Source organism: Dreissena polymorpha, chromosome 11 (assembly GCF_020536995.1).
Source record: "Dreissena polymorpha isolate Duluth1 chromosome 11, UMN_Dpol_1.0, whole genome shotgun sequence".
Classification (NCBI taxonomy): Eukaryota; Metazoa; Mollusca; class Bivalvia; order Myida; family Dreissenidae; genus Dreissena; species Dreissena polymorpha.
In genome coordinates this window covers 395,386-416,019 of record NC_068365.1, presented here as the reverse complement: position 1 = coordinate 416,019, position 20,634 = coordinate 395,386, and the positions used below count along the sequence as shown (strand labels likewise).

The window sequence follows — 20,634 nt, the reverse complement described above, 5'->3', positions numbered from 1 at the left end:
AGCTTATAAAGTATTCTTAGTTTCAAAGGGGCATATCAACGATTTATATGATAATGCATGAATGCCTATTAATATCTTTACTAAAATAACGTATTATTTTCTCTATAGGCTACATGCTTCTGGATATAATTGCTTATTAGTGCCCGTATTTAAATGCATACAATTTATATGACTGATGTATCGATTATATATGTAACGTTGGAACGGCATTAGACAAATATCGTTTTAGTTTTATGCACTCGAAAAAAACATTTTAAACTGTGATTTCAGACTATTATTTGTAAACGTCGTTCCAAAGCATGTTATATGTATGTATTGCATGTTAATTTATCGATTTCATATAAAGTCGTTTTATTTAAAAATATTTTCAATTTATGTTCATGATAATTTCACTCTCATTGATTGTGTATACACATGTTGAAAAAGTTGTGCTAAGCTCTAATGTATAGTGAATATATTGTTTATAATCAAACTTTTAGAAAGCGCAGAAATTGAGAAATACACTCTCAAATAATGTTGTTTGCACGAAGAATAACTCTAATTCAATGCACCCTTTCAATATAATTTGAGTTGCGCATACTGGCAGAAAAAAGCGTGCTTTTCTCTTATTGAAGTCTCAATCCTTAGTGCTAAGTGTTGTATTTAAAACTTAAATTTTATAGATATACTGTACAATAGTGAAGACACAGTCAAGCAACACAGTAATCCAAATGGTCAACAATTGAACACACCTAGAACAAATTATCGGTGAATCACGCAACGTCATTCGTTGTATGATCATTAATGACTGACTTGGGCACGAGGTTAAAATAATATTGATTTCAAACATTTTTGTATTCAACTTGACTTGCTATTATAATTTGTTTATGTTTCATGGACGTAATAATGAATTTAGTGTGAGTAAATTTATTGAATATCATGTATTATTAAGAATTAATTTTAATTTTAAAGTTCCTTTAATCTTCATAGGAGCAGAAAATCCACGTGACCATTTATTGTCACTTGCCATTCACAATACTTCCTGCTTTCATCAATTAAATGTCTTATTCAGCATTATACTCATGCATACCAATCATGTGTTACGTGCAGACAAACACTAAAAGCCGTTAACGGAATATCCTTAACTGGTGTTACATGTCTTTGTATAAGCATGACTGTATGTATTTTTAAGGCATTATATGTATTAAACAGTTCAAGAGCTAATTGTATTATTGAACAATGTATATGTCTTCTTTGAATAAAATACACAAAACCATCAGTTTTACAAAATATACATATATTGATGAGTATTGAAGAGAAGATGAACACTCATATTTTTCCTAGTGCGTCTGCCCAACCAAATTTCAAGCATATCAACATCGCGTAATGAATTTCTTAAATGCCCCGGTAAATTGAAACATTTTACAGACGATGGAAAACAAAAGACTGATTCATTTTATAAGAATAAGGAATTCTTTTGTAAAAACACTTATATAATAGAAAAGACTCAAGCTTTCATTATTGATGGATTGGTTGTTATTCAGACGTGGATTATACTTCCCAATTTTGATTGTGCAAGTACATGTTTGCGTTATTGTTGATTATTCGATCGTTACAAAGTTAATTTTAAATTGGTTAAATTGGTCCTGTATCTATGTTGAGTATGGAAAAGTCACCAACTTAAAAGAGACGTTATGATTTGCATGCTACGAAGGTGTACACAATCAAATCAAATATGAAAAGTACGTTAGACTCACTCTCTTATGGTTAGATGTATTGTCTTAATTGCATGGCTTTAACTCTTTGTTTCCGTATGCTCTACCTAATCGTAACCTACATGGATATATGTATGCATATGTCAAAGCAGAAGTATTTTCCATAAGTATAATTCATCGAATTAATCCTTTCATTTACGGTTACTTAATAATATTTATCATACTAATATGGAATTTTTACTAAAATTAAAATTTCTATATATTATGCTAAAATCTAGAATATTGACGACACTTGAAGATAAAGCTTATTTACTCCATTTCATTGTGATTCGTGAACTTATTATATTCATCACGTGAACATAACATCAAGGAGTATTTAAATTGCAAGTAAATCGAATTTTGATTTTCGATGTGACTTGGTATGTTCAATAAAACTTGGGATAGGTTTAGGCCAATGAAGACTTATTAGCAGGAGAGAAATTGTACTTGTTTTTTTTTCATAAAGTGACCATTTGTGTATACATTAGATGGGCAACGAAAGCTGTAGGCTGTCATAGATCTGGTTTTCGGAATATTTTTGAGATAAATAAGTGGTTATTTCGTTCTGAATTATGTTTCAAACAAACACAGAACTAACAGTTTTACTTTAAATGAAACCTTGCAACCTTTGCATGACCTAGCGGTATTTCACTCTCCATGTAGCCCAATTGAATGCTTATATATATATATATATATATATATATATATATATATATAAACATTCCGGAGATAGTCGAGGTTGATTATTTCATGCCGGTCAATAAATTATTTTTTAGTGTGACGCAAACGCTATTAATAGATTGTATGTTATATATTAGTCATTACTACTGCACGCATTCATGGAGTGATTACACTGATGGTAGGTTCATTTGTAATGAGTAAACATTTGCATACTTTAAAATGGTTACTCAAATATATCTTAAGTTAGTTTCGTTTCTTTGACAATATAATGTAAAATGTTTATATCGATAATATTAACTCTTTCAAGACTGTGTGTTTAAGTATTGAACGAATTTGAAATCGAAAGTGCAGACACACTTTTAAAAGTACATGTTTTAATTACGACTGTAACTTTTCATTGTATTTTTAACTGTGTTTTGTATTAATTTGCATAACTTTTGTTTAGTTAATTTTAAATGACAATCATGAAACATGAATATTTGGCATTTCCTGTATCGATAATCAGGTTTGGACACGCCTAAAATTCAAAAATACAAAACCTACTGGGGATTCCATGTATTTATTGCGAAATCGTTTTGTATTGTGTAGGAATTGAACGCACTAATACGGCTATATCGACTATTTCGCGAACATTTGGATCCTTTCACACATAACCAAAATGGCATAAGGCCGATGTTAATATATTGGGGCTATATTTTATCTCTTACGAAATTGAGTATTCGGGCTAACATGTCAGCTCTCTTGTCTTTTCATTGTAATTAAATGTTTGAATACAATTATGCACACACAGCCGATTGAAAATGGCAGAAGGAGGCATCGATCGAGCCACATCACAGACTGAAAGCGTGCCAGGACACAGCAGCCTATACAGTCATCACTCTCAGGTAAGACAGGGGCTGAAAGCGCCAAAAGATACAACAACCTGTACGCCGTCACTCACGGGTAAGCATTGGAATGAAAGTGTTCCAGTCCACATCAGCCTGTACAATCATCTCGAGGGTAAATCATGTACGGGCAAGTAAGCACTCCTAGACACAGTGGCCTGTGCATGCTTTACGTACGGGTAGGTCAAAAACTGAAAGCGCTCCTAGCAGCCTGTGCAGGCTTCACGTACGGGAAAATTAGGGATTGAACACGCTCCTAGCAGCCTGTGCAGCCTTCACGTTATGGAACTGAAAGCACTCCTATACACAGTAGCCTGTGCAACATTCACGAACGGGTAAATCAGCGAATGAATCGCGCCGCCAGTGCAAACTTTACATACGGGTTAGTCAGTGACTGAAAGCGCTCCTAGCAGCACGTAAGGGTAGGTCAGGGACTAATAGCACTCCTAGACACAGTAGCCTGTGCAACCGTCACGCAAGGGTTAGTCAGTGACTGAAGCGCTCCTAGCAGCCAGTGCAACCTTCACGTATGGGTAAGTCAGAGACTGAAAACGCTCATAGACACAGTAACCTGTGAAACCTTCACGTACGGGTGTCAGGGACTGAAAGCGCTCCTAGCAGCCCGAGCAACCTTCACATACGGGTATGTCAGGGAACGAAAGCACTCCTAGAAACAGTAGCCTGTGAAACCTTCACATACGGGTATGTCAGGGAACGAAAGCACTCCTAGACAAAGTAGCCTGTGCAACCTTCACATACGGTTATGTCAGGGAACGAAAGCACTCCTAGACATAGTAGCCTGTGCAACCTTCACATACCGGTAAGTCAGGGACTGAAGCGCATCTAGCAGCGAGTTCAACCCTCACGTACGGATAAATCAGGGACTAAAAGCGCTCCTATACACAGTAGCCTGTGCAACCTTCACATACGGATATGTCAGGGACTGAAAGCACTCCTATACACAGTAGCCTGTGCAACCTTCACATACGGGTAAGTCAGGGACTCCAACCGCTCCTAGCAGTCGGTGCAACCTTCAAGTAGGGTATGGCAAGGACTGTAAGAACTCATAGACACATTAGCCTGTGCAAACTTCACGTACGGGTAAGTCAGTGACTGAAGCGCTTCTAGCAGCAAGTGCAACCTTCACGTAAGTGTAAGTCAGGAACTGAAACCACTCGTAGAAACAGTTACCTGGGCAACCTTCACGTATAGGTAAGCCAGAGACTGAAAGCGCGTTTAGCAGCCCGAACAACCTTCACATACGGGTAAGTCAGGAACTGCACGCACTATTATACACAGTAGCCTGTGCAACCTTCACGTACGGATAAGTCAAGAACTATAAGCGCTTTTGTTCGCCTGTGCAACCTTCACATACAGGTAATTCAGGGACTCCAATCACTCCTAGACACAGTAGCCGTTGCAACCTTCACATACGAGTAAGTGCGGGACTGAAAGCGCTCCTAGTAGTCGGTGCAACCTTCAAGTACGGAAAGTCAGGGACTCAAAGCACTCATAGCCACAGTAGCTTGTGCAACCTTTACGTACGGGTAAGTCAGTGACTGAAGCGCTCCTATCAGTCAGTGCAACCTTCAAGTACGGGTAATTCATGAACTGAAATCACTCCTAGACACAGTCGTCTTTGTAGCCTTCACAAACGAGTAAGTCAGGGACTGAAAGCGCTCTAAGAAGCCCGAACACACTTCACACACGGGTACGTCAGGGACTGAGAGCACTCCTAGCAGCCTGTGCAACCTTCACGTACGCATAAGTCAGGTACTGAACGCAGTCATATACACAGTAGCCTGTGCAACCTTCACGAACGGATAAGTCGAGGACTAAAAGTGCTCCTAGACACAGTAGTCTGTGCAGTCTTCACATCGAGAAAGTCAGGGACTGAAAGCTCTCCTATACACAGTAGCCTGTGCAGCCTTCACCTACGGATAAGTAATGGACTTAAAGTTCTCCTAGACACAGTAGTCTGTGCAGCCTTCACATACAGGATAGTCAGAGACTGAAAGCGCTCCTAGCAGCCTGTTCAACCGCCACGTACGGATAAGTAATGTCCATAAAGTGTTCCTAGACACAGACGTTTGTGCAACCTTCACGTACGAGTAAGTGAGGGACTAAAAGTGCTTCTAGCGGCATGTGCAACCTTCACGTTCGGGTACATCAGGGACTTAAAACACTCCTCGACACAGTAGCTTGTGGCAGCCTTAACCCACGGATAAGTCAGGGACTGAAAGCACTTTGAACGGCCTGTAAAACATTCACGAACGGGTAAGTCAGGGACTGAAATCACTCCAAGACACCGCAGCTTGTGCAGCCTTCAAATACGGGTAAGTCAGGGACCGATAGATCTCCCAGACACAGCAACGAGTGCAGCCTTCACAAACGGGTAAGTAATTGACTGAAACCGCTCCTAGAAACAGTAGCCTGTGCAACCTTCATGTTTAGGTAAGTATCGGACTAAAATCGCTGTTACACACATTAGCTGGTTCAACCGTCACGTACCGGTAAGTAAAGGAATGGAAGCGCTGCTAGACAATACAGCCCCTGCAGCCTTCTCGGTTAGTCAGGGACTTAAAACGCTCGTAGACACAGCAGCCATTGCATCTGTCGCGTACGGGAATGTCAAGGACTTTACGCGCTTCAAGGCACAACAGCCTGTCCAGCCGTCAGATTCGGGTAAGTCAAGGACTAAACGCGTTCCCAGACACGACATTCTAAATAGACGCAAAATACTTAGTAGTAGCTAGTGAGTGACTGAAAGCGTTCCTAGACACAGAGGCATGTGAAGCCGTTAGGTACGGGTAACCCAGAGAATGTAAGTAGCATTATACTAAATAATTGAGATGTGCAAGTATAAACGCATTGATAAACTGGAAGACATGTGTTCCATTAACTCCACTCGTATGATATTTAATGTAGACTTGTGTAAAGAGGAAATATTGAATTTCACTAAGAAATTAATGTTATGTTTTAAGTAGGAATGCAAGAGGTTACAAACATCAGTAACCGGTTAACCTTTTACAGTAACCGGTTATTAACCGGTTAACCGAAACGCTTTAGGTAGTTTCCATGTTAGAGTACATAAAAATGTCATACCGCTCGAACCGCTCTATAGAAACGAAAGTAATTTCTAGTTTGAGATTGCTTGCGTCATTATTTTAGTTTTGATTTGGGCGCTTATAATACGTTCGCGTCATATCGCTCACAAAAAGGTGTGTTTCTTAGTTAATTATGTTTCCATTTTTAAAGCTCAAATTGACCTTATATTAACATGTTTTTTCCCTTTTGGTTATCGTAAAGAGGGTCATGTGTTTTAACAAATCCGCATCTCTTTTTATTGGATAATTGCATATTTTCAATTATTTTGTTATTTGCATTTTAGCGTCTGTAGCCGAATTATTATCGTTTAATGTCCATTTTACATTTAAATGTGGGTAAAATAAAGCACACAAATTCAGATTCTGAGTTATTTTTTTATTCACAGTTCCTAGTTCTGTCTGCAGAATAAATCAGTGATACACTACAAACAGTGAAAATCAATCGGACAGTTCAAACAAAACATCACATATACAAGTATTTGCACAACATGCAAAGCATAACATTGTTCATTTGGTCAAGAAAATGACCTTGTCAACAAGCTTGTGGCTGATGCGGTTGCGTGCCTTTGTAACAAGACGCCCTGTTTTGGAGAACACTCGCTCCGATGGCACGGATGCCGATGGCACGGACAACAGCTTCTGGGCGACATGCGCTATTGTTGGAAAACGTTGTCTGTGTTCACACCACCACACCAACAGGTCGCCATCGGATTCACAATTCACCCGCCTGTACGTATCCAACTCATCTTCATGGTTTGTAGCCTCTGTCGGGGATGTGATCAGGAAGCTGAACCTTGGCCTTTTAGTCGGAGGCTGCTGACTATCATCTCTGGTATGAACACGTAGTGGTCCCTTCGAGTGCTGTACGCGTCTTATTCTTCAGTTCCGGTGTCAGGAAGTTAAGGCGCTTGTACCGGATATCAAGTAGGGATGTTACCACTGGTATGCTTGCGGCCGTCTCAGACTCGTAAGGCCGGAAACGGCGTTTCAACTCGTCCCGGAGTGTCTCCCTTCACGCGACTTATCAACGCACTATCGTCACTCGAGCAGCTCAGACTGTTAATGAGCAATCCACAAACAACGGGATATATCTCGGATGACGAGACATGCGTGTCGGAACACATGTTATTTGTTGCCTCTGTGAGGTCTTGCAACGCAGACGCAACGTCTCCGGCAATCTCCAAAACAGCGTCGGTCAGCAGGAGACCCCTGTCACGCTTCCCTGTTAGGCGTGGGTTGAGTAGGATGTCGGTAACAACACGACGCTGCTCCACAAGGCGTTGCAACATCATCTGCGAGGAATTCCAGCGCGTCGGAACATCCTGAATTAGGTCATGGTCAAGAAGTTGCATGCCAACTCATCGCGATCGCAGCTCTGCTGTCAGGGTTGTGGAGTGCCGACGATCTTTCGTGCTCTCGACATCACGTCTGCAACTGACGGAATGCCCATGACCGGCTTCACGCACAACTGAAGGGTGTGCGCAAAACACGGGAGGTCCTGCCAGTCCGGACACAGACGGCCGGCTAAGTCCATATTTCTGGCATTGTCGTGAACACATGCTACAACACGTCCATTCAGGCCAAACTCATCCACACAGTCCTTAAGGCGAATAGCAAGGTTTTCGCAGGTGTGTCGCTCTGGCATGGCGCGGGTCATTAGTATGCGCGACGCCATTGACCAGTCTTCTTTGATGTAGTGTACGGTTACTGTGAGGTATGCCTCTGTGGCATTGGATGTCCAGGAGTCAGTTGTGAGGGCGACAGACGTGCTTCCTTGAAGGCTGGACAGCAGATACTTTTTTTGCATCATCATACTGCTGGTCAATGTGCGCCCTGACGGTTGTTCGAGAAGGCACCTCGTACTGCGGATTCAGAAGCTGCATCAGATGACGAAACTCGCGTGTTCCACGATTTTCATGGGCACGTATGCTTGGACCACGAAACTTGCAAGGGCCTGGTTGATCGCCTCGCTCGACGACGGACGGGGGCCAAACACCTTGTGTTACGTCTGTTGCTTTGCCACATCCGGACTGGCCTTGTTGTTGTCATCGGACGGATGCTTAAATTTTATATGATTTCGCAGATTTGAGGTGCCGCCATGCAGTTGAATTGTTGCAGTGCATAACAGACAAGATGCAGTGCTCTTGTCTGCCGATTTTCTGAAGTGTTTCCATACCTCGGACGGTAATGGTGGCATCGTGGGTGACGTAAATTACAATAATGATAGTAATTTCTCAGAAACAAATACGACGTTTACTCGACAAGATTTTAACTACGAATGCATTTTTTCATAAAATTGTTACTTATAAAACACGGTATTTTCGCGAGCAATTAGTGTTGGATATTGGTTAACAAAACATAAAAAAAGCCGTGCATTGTCTAAACTTTTTTTTATCGCGAGTTCGATAAACGTGATCAATTACGTCTTCGAAAATAGCCCCCACTCCCCGCAGTTCGCGAGTTAAATTTTCGCGAGTCAAACAAAACAATGGTGCCAATTATCAAAAAGTACCCCTATTTGTTATCATAAAGGTAGTGATTAATGTGTTTGTTGACTCGTTATTTATTACCGTCGACTGTGCGGCATGTTGTTTAAACTAGTCGCCAGCGTATTTTTGGCAGTATGTCACGCGAAAAAAGTAAAAACGCACAAGCTAATCGATGAAAAACAACACATAATCAAATGTTTTTTTCCAGGTTAACCTTTTGCCGAAAATGTAACCGGTTAACTGGTCGTTCGGTAGGTTAACCGGTTAACCGGTTAACCTCTTGCATCCCTAGTTTTAAGACTGGAAACTACAGAGGGAAACGTGCGCGAATGCGGGTTACATCAGCTTAAAACTTCTGGTAAAAACATGAACAAACAGCGAACTTGCAAACGTATGAAATTCTTTCTTCTCGTTCTCATGATCTATCTTCTTATGTTGTAAATGCATTAAGCTTAATAGAATGCTCATCAACAACATGTTATAATATGGGGATTCATACGTTCAAAATGTTAACTTAATTTTTGACTACAGTTGGATATGTAACATTAAATAACAAAAGGTTTGGAATTAGTATATTGTGACCTTAATACTAAAAAGGCACTGATAGCAAATTGACAATTTTTACTTGATGTGACCATGGAATAATCTAATTAAGTTTATAGTGTTAAATGGGAACAATATTGCTTCAAGTGCAACGCTAGCTGTGTTATCAGCGCAAATCGCTTTGTAAGCATTAAATAAGAACATTAATGCGGAAACTCACTTTGTGCATCTCATAGCAAACCTATCCTGACCACAAACCGATATAAAAACGTCTTAGACAGCATGTATGCCTATTTCATTCAAGTATGTAAACATATGCTGGTCATTTAACTTATTGATATCCGTTCGGTTCCTCTTTTCTTCAAGTCTCCCTTAAAATCAATGTACCGAATAAACGCGTGCCATTTTGCTTACCATACGGCATTTTAAAATACGTGTTTGACGCATGTATAATTTGTAGAGCGGTCTGAAAAAAATGCATACACAGCAAATATATGTTGATTTTGATAAATAGAGACGTATTCCAAGACAAAGCAGTTTGTACAGCGGTCACTCTCAGGTATGTCATTAAGTAAGACTGAAAGCGTTCCCATACACAGCAACCTGTACAGTCGACACTCTCAGGTAAGTCCGGGACTGAAAGCGTTCCCAGCCACAGCAGCCTGCACAGTCGTCTCTCACGGGTAAGGGATGAATTGTAAGCGATGCCACACACAGCGCTATGTACAGTAATCACATGCGATTAGGTACGCGGGGAATTTGTGTTTACTTAATTACAGTTTTGCAGTTCTCAAACGAAACTCTAACCTTGATAGAAAACAACAAACCATATGCTTTATACCACATTGAAGTTATTAAATAATTTTCTCAGTAGATTAATTGTGCAAGCACGACCGTTAGGGTTCAGGTGTGGATTCATAACGGAATTTTATGCATGTTATGGTTTCCTTAATCCTGTTTCAGGAACATAACACAATAGGTATGATTTAGAATTTTAATAAACTATACTAAAACTGTTTTTATAACTGAGCACAACTTTTTAATGAGTTATTACTGAATTTCGTGTAAATCATGGTCATATTGGCGTTAGTAGTAGGAACGCGTGAAACTGTATGTGCATTTTTGTTTAAGATGTGTCACGTATAACCTATTAAACAAGATTAATCTGGTAAGACTAAGTGTTCGGCATCATTCGGAATTACGTTTCTAACGCACGGTGCCTGACGCTTTACAAATCAGGGGTTTATAACTCGAATTTAATTCGAACTTACCAGTCTGTTGCTCTGAACTACGTTTATGTTTATACTCCATCAATCTTTAACAAAAAGTATATAAATGTAAGAGATTCAATGACATTACTGCATTAAATAAAAATGTAGTTTTTCATGATGATAATGAGAAAATAACGTACTATTCACTTGTTATAATTTAGAAAACAATATGACAATATGAAAACATAATTGAAAAAGTTCGACCCATGATAATTTATTTAGTCAATTATTATATATAAAATAATGTTAACGTATTCAAAATGTAATTAATATATTTCAAATATCCATACTACAATAAATACTACAACACTACTTATGAAACTTAATAAAATACGCAACATGAAATGCAGATACAAATGATGTATGCATTTATTTTAACTCGTTATATTTCTTATGTAATTTAAAAATTAGAAAGCTCTTCGCACTTTGTATAAATAACTGAAACATAAACATTATCTGAAACTACATTCTTACCAATGTATGGAACGTGCATTTAATAGTTTATATTGGAAATAGAATTAAATACTCATCGTGAACTAACATTTATATTGTGTTTTTGTATTTTAAGAATCATGTGGAAAATATGTCCATGGAAATATGTACTATAATGACCCGGCTGGGATACTGCGAGGAGATGAGAAGATGGCGGGTTGAGAAATACAGGGAGGCAGATACACATTCAAGTTATAACATTCAAATTATAGCAGGAAGCAAGGCAGAGGGACTGCCCTGCAATTTCGAAAGCGACTGGGACGTGTTGAACGTGTTGAAGGGTGTCCTCTGTGTGGAAGCGGGTATCACCTTCACACCATACCTGACTACATAGACGTGTTTAAGATGGATACACGCGTATATCTACGACATTGCAGACTGTTACAAGAGAGACGAGCGCATACACGTTTTAAACACATTCATAATTCCCTGTGTGATAATGGATATGGAGCCGTTCTACTTAGTAGTAGTTTATTTCTAGACGAATTTTCGGCATTATTTACACGATCATAAGTAGCGGATCATGAGAGAGCGGGGCCGTCGAGTCCGGGAACAATTAAAGGTATACTTCATGTTGACAGAGTTATCGCACTACGTTGTCACTGTCCCAGCATCCTCCAAAGATGGGCTGCCAGACCCCGTCATTGGCCTTCACCATTCATAGTTCAGAAAGTCGTATCATTAGGAGCCTACCTAACCCCAGTCGGGTTTAAGGGAAGTGATTACAAGTACATGGAATGGAGGATGTGCTTTAACACTGGTGAGACAGAACTTGTAAACAATCTTAATAGCACACAAGCGCAAGTGTATGTTATGCTTAAAATGATTCTCAAAGATGTTACATCATACGTGATTAAAAATATAGTACTTTGGCAAGCTTAGAATAACCCACAGCATAACTTTTATAAACGCAGTTTTTTATACTGGCTACATGACGGACTGAGAGACCTTAAGACTGCTATTGTCACACAACAACTGTCATACTACATGATTCCGGAAAGAAATTTAATGGCAGCAAGTGGTTTGCAAAGTAAATGGGTAGCAGACATTACGGACATGATGGACGAAGGTCCGAGAGTTATACTAAGATTACAGAGGATACGACAGGCCGTCATCGCGTCCCCAGAGCCGATGTTGTGGTTCAGCAAAATAAGGATGGAGATAGAGATGCTATATCTGGAGGAGGGGAAAAACAGAATCGGACAGTGTAGCGATGAGCACAATGCTATTTTGCAGGAGATAAGGAGACGTCAGGTGGAGATACTGATTGAGGTGGCACAACGCGTGCGCATAGTCGGATGTGCTGTTAATGATCTGATAGACATCTTCCACAGAATTGTAATGTAGTACTGCATTACAGTGTAAGAAGTTAATGGAGCCGAAGGAACGAATCAGAGACATGTAATACAAAGATTGTTTTGTTGCCAGATTTCATGAAGTGATTGTATTTGCTTTTTTCATAATGTTTCACTTCTTTATATTGTACTTGCTATTTTGACATTATTATCATGAATTTGCGAATATTGACGAATACCTTGTATGCAAGTCAGCTTATAAAGTATTCTTAGTTTCAAAGGGTCATATCAACGATTTATACGATAATGCATTTATGCATTTATGCCTATTAATATCTTTACTAAAATAACATATTATTTCCTCTATAGGCTACATGCTTTTGGATATAATTGCTTATTAGTGCCCGTATTTTAATGCATACAATTTATATGACTGATGTATCGTTAATTTATGTAACGTTGGATCGGCATTTGAAAAATATCGTTTTAATTTTAGGCACTCGAAATAAACATTTTAAACTGTGATTGTCAGACTATTTTTCGCAAGCGTAGTTCCAAAGCATGTTATATGTATGCATTGCATGTTAATTTATCGATTTCATATAAAGTCGTTTTATTTAAAAATATTTTCAATTTATGTTCATTATAATTTTACTCTCATTGATTGTGTATACACATGTTGAAAAAGTTGTGCTAAGCACTAATGTATAGTAAATATATTGTTTATAATCAAACTTTTAAAAAGCGCAGACATTCAGTGATACAAATTTTAAATAATGTTGTATGCATGAAGAATAACTCGAATGCAATGCACCCTTTCAATATAATTTGAGGTGCGCATGCTGGCAGAAAAAAAAACGTGTTTTTGTCTTATTGAAGTATCAATCCTAAGTGCTAAGTGTTGTATTTAAATTTTAAATTTTATAGATATACTGTACAATAGTGCAGACACAGTCAAGCAACACAGTAATCCAAATGGTCAACAATTGAACACACCTAGAAAAAAGTATCGGTGAATCACGCCACTTCATTCTTTGTTAGATCATTAATGACTGACTTGGGCACGAAGTTTAAATGATGTTGATTTCAGACATTTTTGTATTCAACTTGACTTGCTATTATAATTTGTTTATGTTTCATGGACGTAATTATGAAGTTAGTGTGAGTAAATTTATTTAAGATCATGTATTATTAAGAATTAATTTTAATTTTAAAGTTCCTTTAATCTTCATAGGAGAAGAAAATCTACGTGACCATTTATTTTCACTGGACATTCACAAAACTTCCTGCTTTCATCAATTAAATGTCTAATTCAGCATTATACTCATGCATACCAATCATGTGTTACGTGCAGACACACACTAAAAGCCGTTAACGGAATATCCTTAACTGGTGTTACATGTCTTTGTATAAGCATGACAGTATTTATTTTTAAGGCATTATATGTATTAAACAGTTCAAGAACTAATTGTATTATTGAACAATGTATATGTCTTCTTTGAATAAAATACACAAAACCATGCGTTTTACAAAATATACATATATTGATGAGTATTGAAGAGAAGATGAACACTTATATTTTTCCTAATGCGTCTGCACAACCAAGTTTCAAGCATATCAACATCGCGTAATGAATTTCTTAAATGCTCCGGTAAATTGAAACATTTTACAGACGATGGAAAACAAAAGACTGATTAATTTCATAAGAATAAGGAATTCTTTTGTAAAAACACTAATTTAATTGAAAACACTCAAGCTTTCATTATTAATGGATTGATTGTTATTCAGACGGTGGATCATACTTCCCAATTTTGATTGTGCAAGTACATGTTTGCGTTATTGTTGAGTATTCGATCGTTACAAAGGTAATTCTAAATTGGTTAAATTGGTCCTGTATCTATGTTGAGTGTGGAAAAGTCACTAACTTAAAAGAGACGTGGTTATTTGCATGCTACGAAGGTGTACACAATCAAATCAAATATGAAAAGTACGTTAGGCTCACTCTCTTATGGTTCGATGTATTGTCTTAATTGCATGGCTTTAACTCTTTGTTTCCGTATGCTCTACCTAATCGTAACCTACATGGATATATGTATGCATATGTCAAAGCAGAAGTATTTTCCATAAGTATAATTCATCGAATTAATCCTTTCATTTACGGTTACTTAATAATATTCATCATACTAATATGGAATTTTAACTAACATTAAAATGTCTATGTATTATGCTAAAATCTAGAATATTGACGACACTTGAAGATATAGTTTATTTACTCCATTTCATCGTGAGATTTTTATATTCATCACGTGGACATAACATCAAGGAGTATTTAAATTGCAAGTAAATCGAATTATGATTTTCGATGTGACTTGGTATGTTTAATAAAACTTGGGATAGGTTTAGGCCAATGAAGACTTATTAGCAGGAAAGAAATTGTACTAGTCTTTTATTCATAAAGCGACCATTTGTGTATACATAAGATGGGCAACGAAAGCTGTAGGCTGTCATAGATCTGGTTTTCGGAATATGTTTGAGCAAAATGAGTGGATATTGCGTTCTGAAATATGTTTCAAATAAACACAGAACAAACAGTTGTACTTTAAATGAAACCTTGCACCCCTTGCATGACCTAGCGGTATTTTACTCTCCATGTAGCCCAATTTATAACTGAATGCCTATATATATATATATATTAATAAAGCTTATTATTTATAGTCGTGGTTAAATTTAGTGTGAAAACATACGTGGGATTGACGTCCCTCTGATAAGTATGTATTGAATAATTTCGATCTTGATAAAAAGTATCGACATTAGTGCAATAAAAACACTTATTTTTTATTGTTTGCGATCAATTATATTTGTCATCATTTTACATTATGTTTTGCAAATATAGGAAACATAAGACAAAGCCTTACGACTTAATCAATATTTGAACACCATATACACTAAGTCAGGCGACCGGGAGGTCACGGGCTCGATCCCAACAGTGGGAGCGTTCTTTTGAGACACATAGTACTGGTACAAGTGCCAGGAAACGGACTCGAGAGCGGTTAAAATAACCCTCCGGCTTTCTATGCAATCGAGCTAAAATGAAAAGGTTTACACTTATATCTGAACAAGATACATTATTGACGCCTCACATCATTCTTAAAAAATCGACATATCATTACCTAACAGCCTATGAAATTCTAAATCAATAATCTTTGTAACGGTTGAAAGCTTAGTAGTCGTCCATTTATATAAGCCCTGTCAAAACTCGGAAGTTCGTACATACTATATTTTAGACACGTAAGTTTTTAATATTGGAGCCTTTTTCTGAACGGCAATTTCCAACCAACTGAACTTTCGCTTTAACAAGACTGCCTTTAGACGAAATATACCATAAAATCGGACATTGTCATCCCTAATTAGCCTGTGCGGACGGCATAGGCTAATATGGGACAACACTTTACGCACATGCATTAAGCCACTTTTTTCAAAAACAATGATCAATTATCTTTTTCTAACGTTCGATCAAGATCCACGCAGAAGTAGTTCCTAGTGAATGTTAGTTGGTAAGAAGAAACAAGTAACAGTATTTGTCGAAGATTATATTTTAAACACACTTTCAGCTCTATGTTCTTATGGACTCACATACTATTTTTACTATTAAAGCGAGATTTGTGTTAAAACGCGAGCTTTATTATTGAAATGAAATACCTATTTAATGATTTGATGAGTGTTGCATTATGAACGTTAAATTGCCGTATTTCAATAATTTCATTCATTCGACTGTACATTATTATACATTTTCACAACCAGCAGTTTGTTATAACGTTAACCTTTATTAAATGATATATTTTAAAACGATTTTATTGCTGTAATGTATTTTGTATATGGCACTTCCCGGCGGTAGCTGTATATACAAACATCCACATTTCTTTCGGTCTCACTTTTCTCTCACTATGATTGGCTTATGATTAGGATGAGCTAAGTTACTAATAACACAATACATCAATTGTTAACTTACTACCGGTATTATTTAATAATAAGAAATGTTTGTTTTATATTGTGAAATAAATAATATATATGTATATATTTTAGTTACACTATTATTAAGTGATGGCGTATGGGATATACACTCTTAGTAATTTGTTACCATGCGAGAGCGAAGCTTGAGTATGGTGTGAAAGAATTGAGGCTGTATATCCCATACACCATCAGTTACTAACTGTATAACGATTATATCTCAACCGACTACTCGACTACTCGGTGTGTATGGGAATTACTCGGGCTGTATGGAAAATGCACCATGGGCACGTGACCGCTCTAAGCAAATCGGACTTGTTCATGTTTGTAGGAGGTGAGATATAATGTATACTTAAAAAGATACTAACACAACCTAAGACAGTAGCACATGTCTTATAATAAGATGCATTGTAGTCTCAAGGTTCAAGAAAAGTGGAACGTGTGAATTCTCATTTATTCGGCATCCAAAGATTGCTAATAATGGTTCACATCAATCGAGGCCTGAGTTAACTTGCATGCCAACCTTTGCCATGTACATAATAATCAACCTGTCCTCGTATTGTATGCCATCAGCAGCATGTTTATGTTCATGCATTGGCGTTCTGGTATAAACACACTAATGGAATGCATCTTTCCGTCAGGGAACAGAAACATTTCCTCTATGAGTAATAGTCGCGCAAGTTCTTGATGATGTTAAATGTGTATACAGAGGTTATATAATAATAAAAACACTGCCAACAAACAGTTATCTGCACAGCCTTTCCACAGATGAAGAAATAGCAATGTTCGGGAGAAAACGCGGTTTGAATATGTGAATACACTAAATACATGACATTTCCACAAACGCGACTTTGCTCACGAGGTCGCGTATAATAATTTATATGTTATTACAACTAAGTCAACTTCTTAATCTAATTAAATGACACGATTCATGTATACGGTATATTTGCTTCAAATTCATACCGATTTCCTCCCTTTATTAATTATACAAGTTGGCGATATCTATTGAGCTCAATGAAACGTAGATGACCGCATTCTGTATTAATTTTACATATTGCAAATCAAATAGTATCAATAGCAATGGCGTATATGTTCTGTTTTTGCTTATTTATTAATGTTGTAAGAAATATCAATTTCGTATATCATGTATGTTTATTTCAATCCATGCATTCAGCGTTTTACATTCATGACAAATTTTAGGGGTCCCTTGGACATTAGTTAATAATGTTCAGGGGTCCTGTCAATAAAAACGGGGGTCCCAATAAATATGCTTGCTGTGTCAAAGTCAACTAGTTAAAAGTTTAGTAATCGATTATTATCGTAAACAATAGCTGAGATTTAACGCACACCTATACAATTAAAGATTGTATTTATTTTTATAGTTTAATCTTGCTTGCCAGATAATAAGTTATCGTAACCTCAGTAAGCTTTTCTTTCATAGCGACATAAATAGCTTACATTTACGCAATGTAATCTCAATTCGGGACTTTGCAACTAGCAACAGCAGGTGCACGATTGGTCGATAAATCAACAAGCGAGACAACCAGTACATCCTTCTAGAAAATTACGCACTACAGTTGTCTTTCAGAGTTTCTTGTTGATATTACGAGAATCAATACGTCAAAATTAGTGTGCGTTAAATGGGACGCAAATTGACAAATATGACGGGTCCTGACTTGCATTTTATGCGTATTTGACGCAGAAAATCGCGTCCCGTAAAACCCTGCATGCATCTATCTATGTTACTTATGTTTACATGTACCAACCGTTGTTTGCGTTTGGTTTCATATTAAAAAGACATTAGTGATATTGAAATAATTCGTTAAATACTAGCATGAACATCTTAAATAAATCTAACTGCTTAACAATTTTTAATGAAAAACTCGTCTACACGTTTAATGGATAGGACAATTAACGTTATGTGTTTTAAAAAGTGTCATCACTCTATGACCTCTCTCTGCGTTGTAGAGCCTGTACGTTCTCCAAGTATACCAGTACCTTAGAGTTATCAGATGGAAAACCTGTCCTCTGTGTTATCAGATGGCAGGATAATAACCACAATTCATAAGTTTCCAATGAGATGTATTATAAGCTAGTTAATGTTTATCTTTTGTTATTATAATGTGACACGCTTTGTTCAAATCCATGGATTGAATATACAAAATGACAATATCTCTTACGGTTTAGACGAATTTTTTACCAAAGTTAATGAGAAAGTAAATATGACTGTTAAACAACAATAGATAGGTCACGCCCAGTTGGCACTTAAAATAAGATCTTATACATGTTAAATATCCGCTAATTAACAGAACAATCGAAATATATTTGGTAAGTTTTCCGTCAGAAAAATATTCAATTTTTTTCATAATATACTGTTCATCATACTTTATTGTTTTCCCGATATTAGTTGGAGGTATGACATGTTTAGAAAGATGAAAGTCACAGCGGCATTTGCATTCACTATCATACTTCAGTTATAAAGCATCGTGTTTTTGTTTGTTTAATTTACATTCAACCAACAGTTTTGATCAGTCAAGTGATATGTGTGTGTAATTATGAGGCGATATAAGTGATATGTGCAACCTACGGTGCGGTTAAGTATCCTTCATTTGCACAGCACTCTTGCCATTTAACATTGGCAAACTTAGGAAAATATTGTATGATAAGCAATCAAAACTCTGAGTTATAGAGTCCCTAACCGGACACATATGCATAACATACATGACAGATTGACACACAAATCCCATTCACTAACCATCATTAGTTAGACGATGTACCTTTTATTGTTATTTGAGTCTGAATGCCGGAGAGAAATCGATCTACACAGGTGATTAATCAAACATGGCGCATATATGGTCGTTGTTTATTTCTTTTCTACATTTTAACATATCCATTTAAAGAAACACATTTGTTTGAAATTTCGCGTCAGTTAGTTGGCATAAGACATATGATTCACTTCATATGCCCTTTTTATTAACTTATTTGAACCCCCTCGTGCGAAAACAGGTCTTTTATCATATGCGGCCAGCGCCGCTCCACATCAGCATGCACATCTGCCACAAACAACCATATCCGATTTTTATCCGGACACCATTTTCAATCAAATCTTAAATTCATGTATATCATATCTATATTCTTAAAACAACAATTACATTATAAACGACGAAGTTTCTTATTATAACATATTTTTTAATTCTGCTAGCAAAATGTTGTTTGTTTGGTTTCGATGTTATGGTATTTGCGAGAATATGTTTTATGGATGCTATGAACTTTGGTACTGAAAAAAATAAGTATCGTTTTAATTGTTACACAAATTTAAACTACTTCATGACTTTGATACTTCACAACACATGTTTTAAGAATTAAAATAGTCAAGCTCAACGCTGCTATTAACTAACTTGTTTGAATTGTGTTAAGTACAACCGCTTGACACTCTGGAAACCGCATTGACCACTGACAGACTCGTTTGATATGGTGTACAGTTTTTATTTAATTACTAATCAATTAACGAATGTAACATACAATATTTGTTATAATGACAAAGTGCATTATATAGCGTTTTTGCAAACTAATATTAATCGGACTTAATGCTTGCTTTTGAAAGTCATTATGCAGCTGAAATGAAAACCGAAAATGGCATATTCTTATCTCTTTGTTTCTTTGTATAAGCATGACAATACGTATTTTATTCGCAAAACATTTATTAACAAGTTGCATTATTCTTCATTAATGGTTTTAAGCGGAAAACGACATTTCCTTAACCCTCATAGTTTAAGGGAGATTCTCCGTTGGTGTTCCATGTCTTCGTTTCGGCATGACAGTACGTATTCGTAAATGCAATAACCACTTCAATTTTTCAACATTAAAAGTGTTAAACGATCACTTAACGATTGTACAAACCTAATATGAAACCTGCATTCTCGGAAGTTTCATGGAAGAAAATATAGGTGTTCTGTTTAATTTATGTTTAGCTCACGTCTTCCGCGGAGGACATGAACGATAAGAACATATTTTATAACCCAAGGTTATTTGTTCGAAGTTTCTTATATATCTGCTCTGCTGTTAAGGATGTCGATGAGGGGAAAGTTAACGGGTGACGCATGACGAAAAACAGGTGATTTAAAAAACACA

General features: G+C 37.0%; 1 protein-coding gene and 1 long non-coding RNA gene across 3 annotated transcripts in view; both read left to right on the top strand.

The window, feature by feature from the left end:
- The window catches only part of LOC127851117 (uncharacterized), a 277,459-nt gene that overhangs the window by 83,880 nt on the left and 172,945 nt on the right, over window positions 1-20,634 (top strand). The gene's annotated exons all lie outside the window — the stretch shown is intronic.
- Window positions 1-20,634, top strand: part of LOC127851193 (uncharacterized) — a 224,340-nt gene that overhangs the window by 44,132 nt on the left and 159,574 nt on the right. Inside the window, exon 1 of one of the 2 annotated variants that reach the window (XR_008035690.1) lies at window positions 2,569-2,592. The exons of the other annotated variant lie outside the window; for it this stretch is intronic. This is a non-coding gene — a long non-coding RNA (uncharacterized LOC127851193). Of the gene's footprint in view, window positions 1-2,568; window positions 2,593-20,634 lie in introns of those variants that run through there. 2 annotated transcript variants of the gene reach the window in all.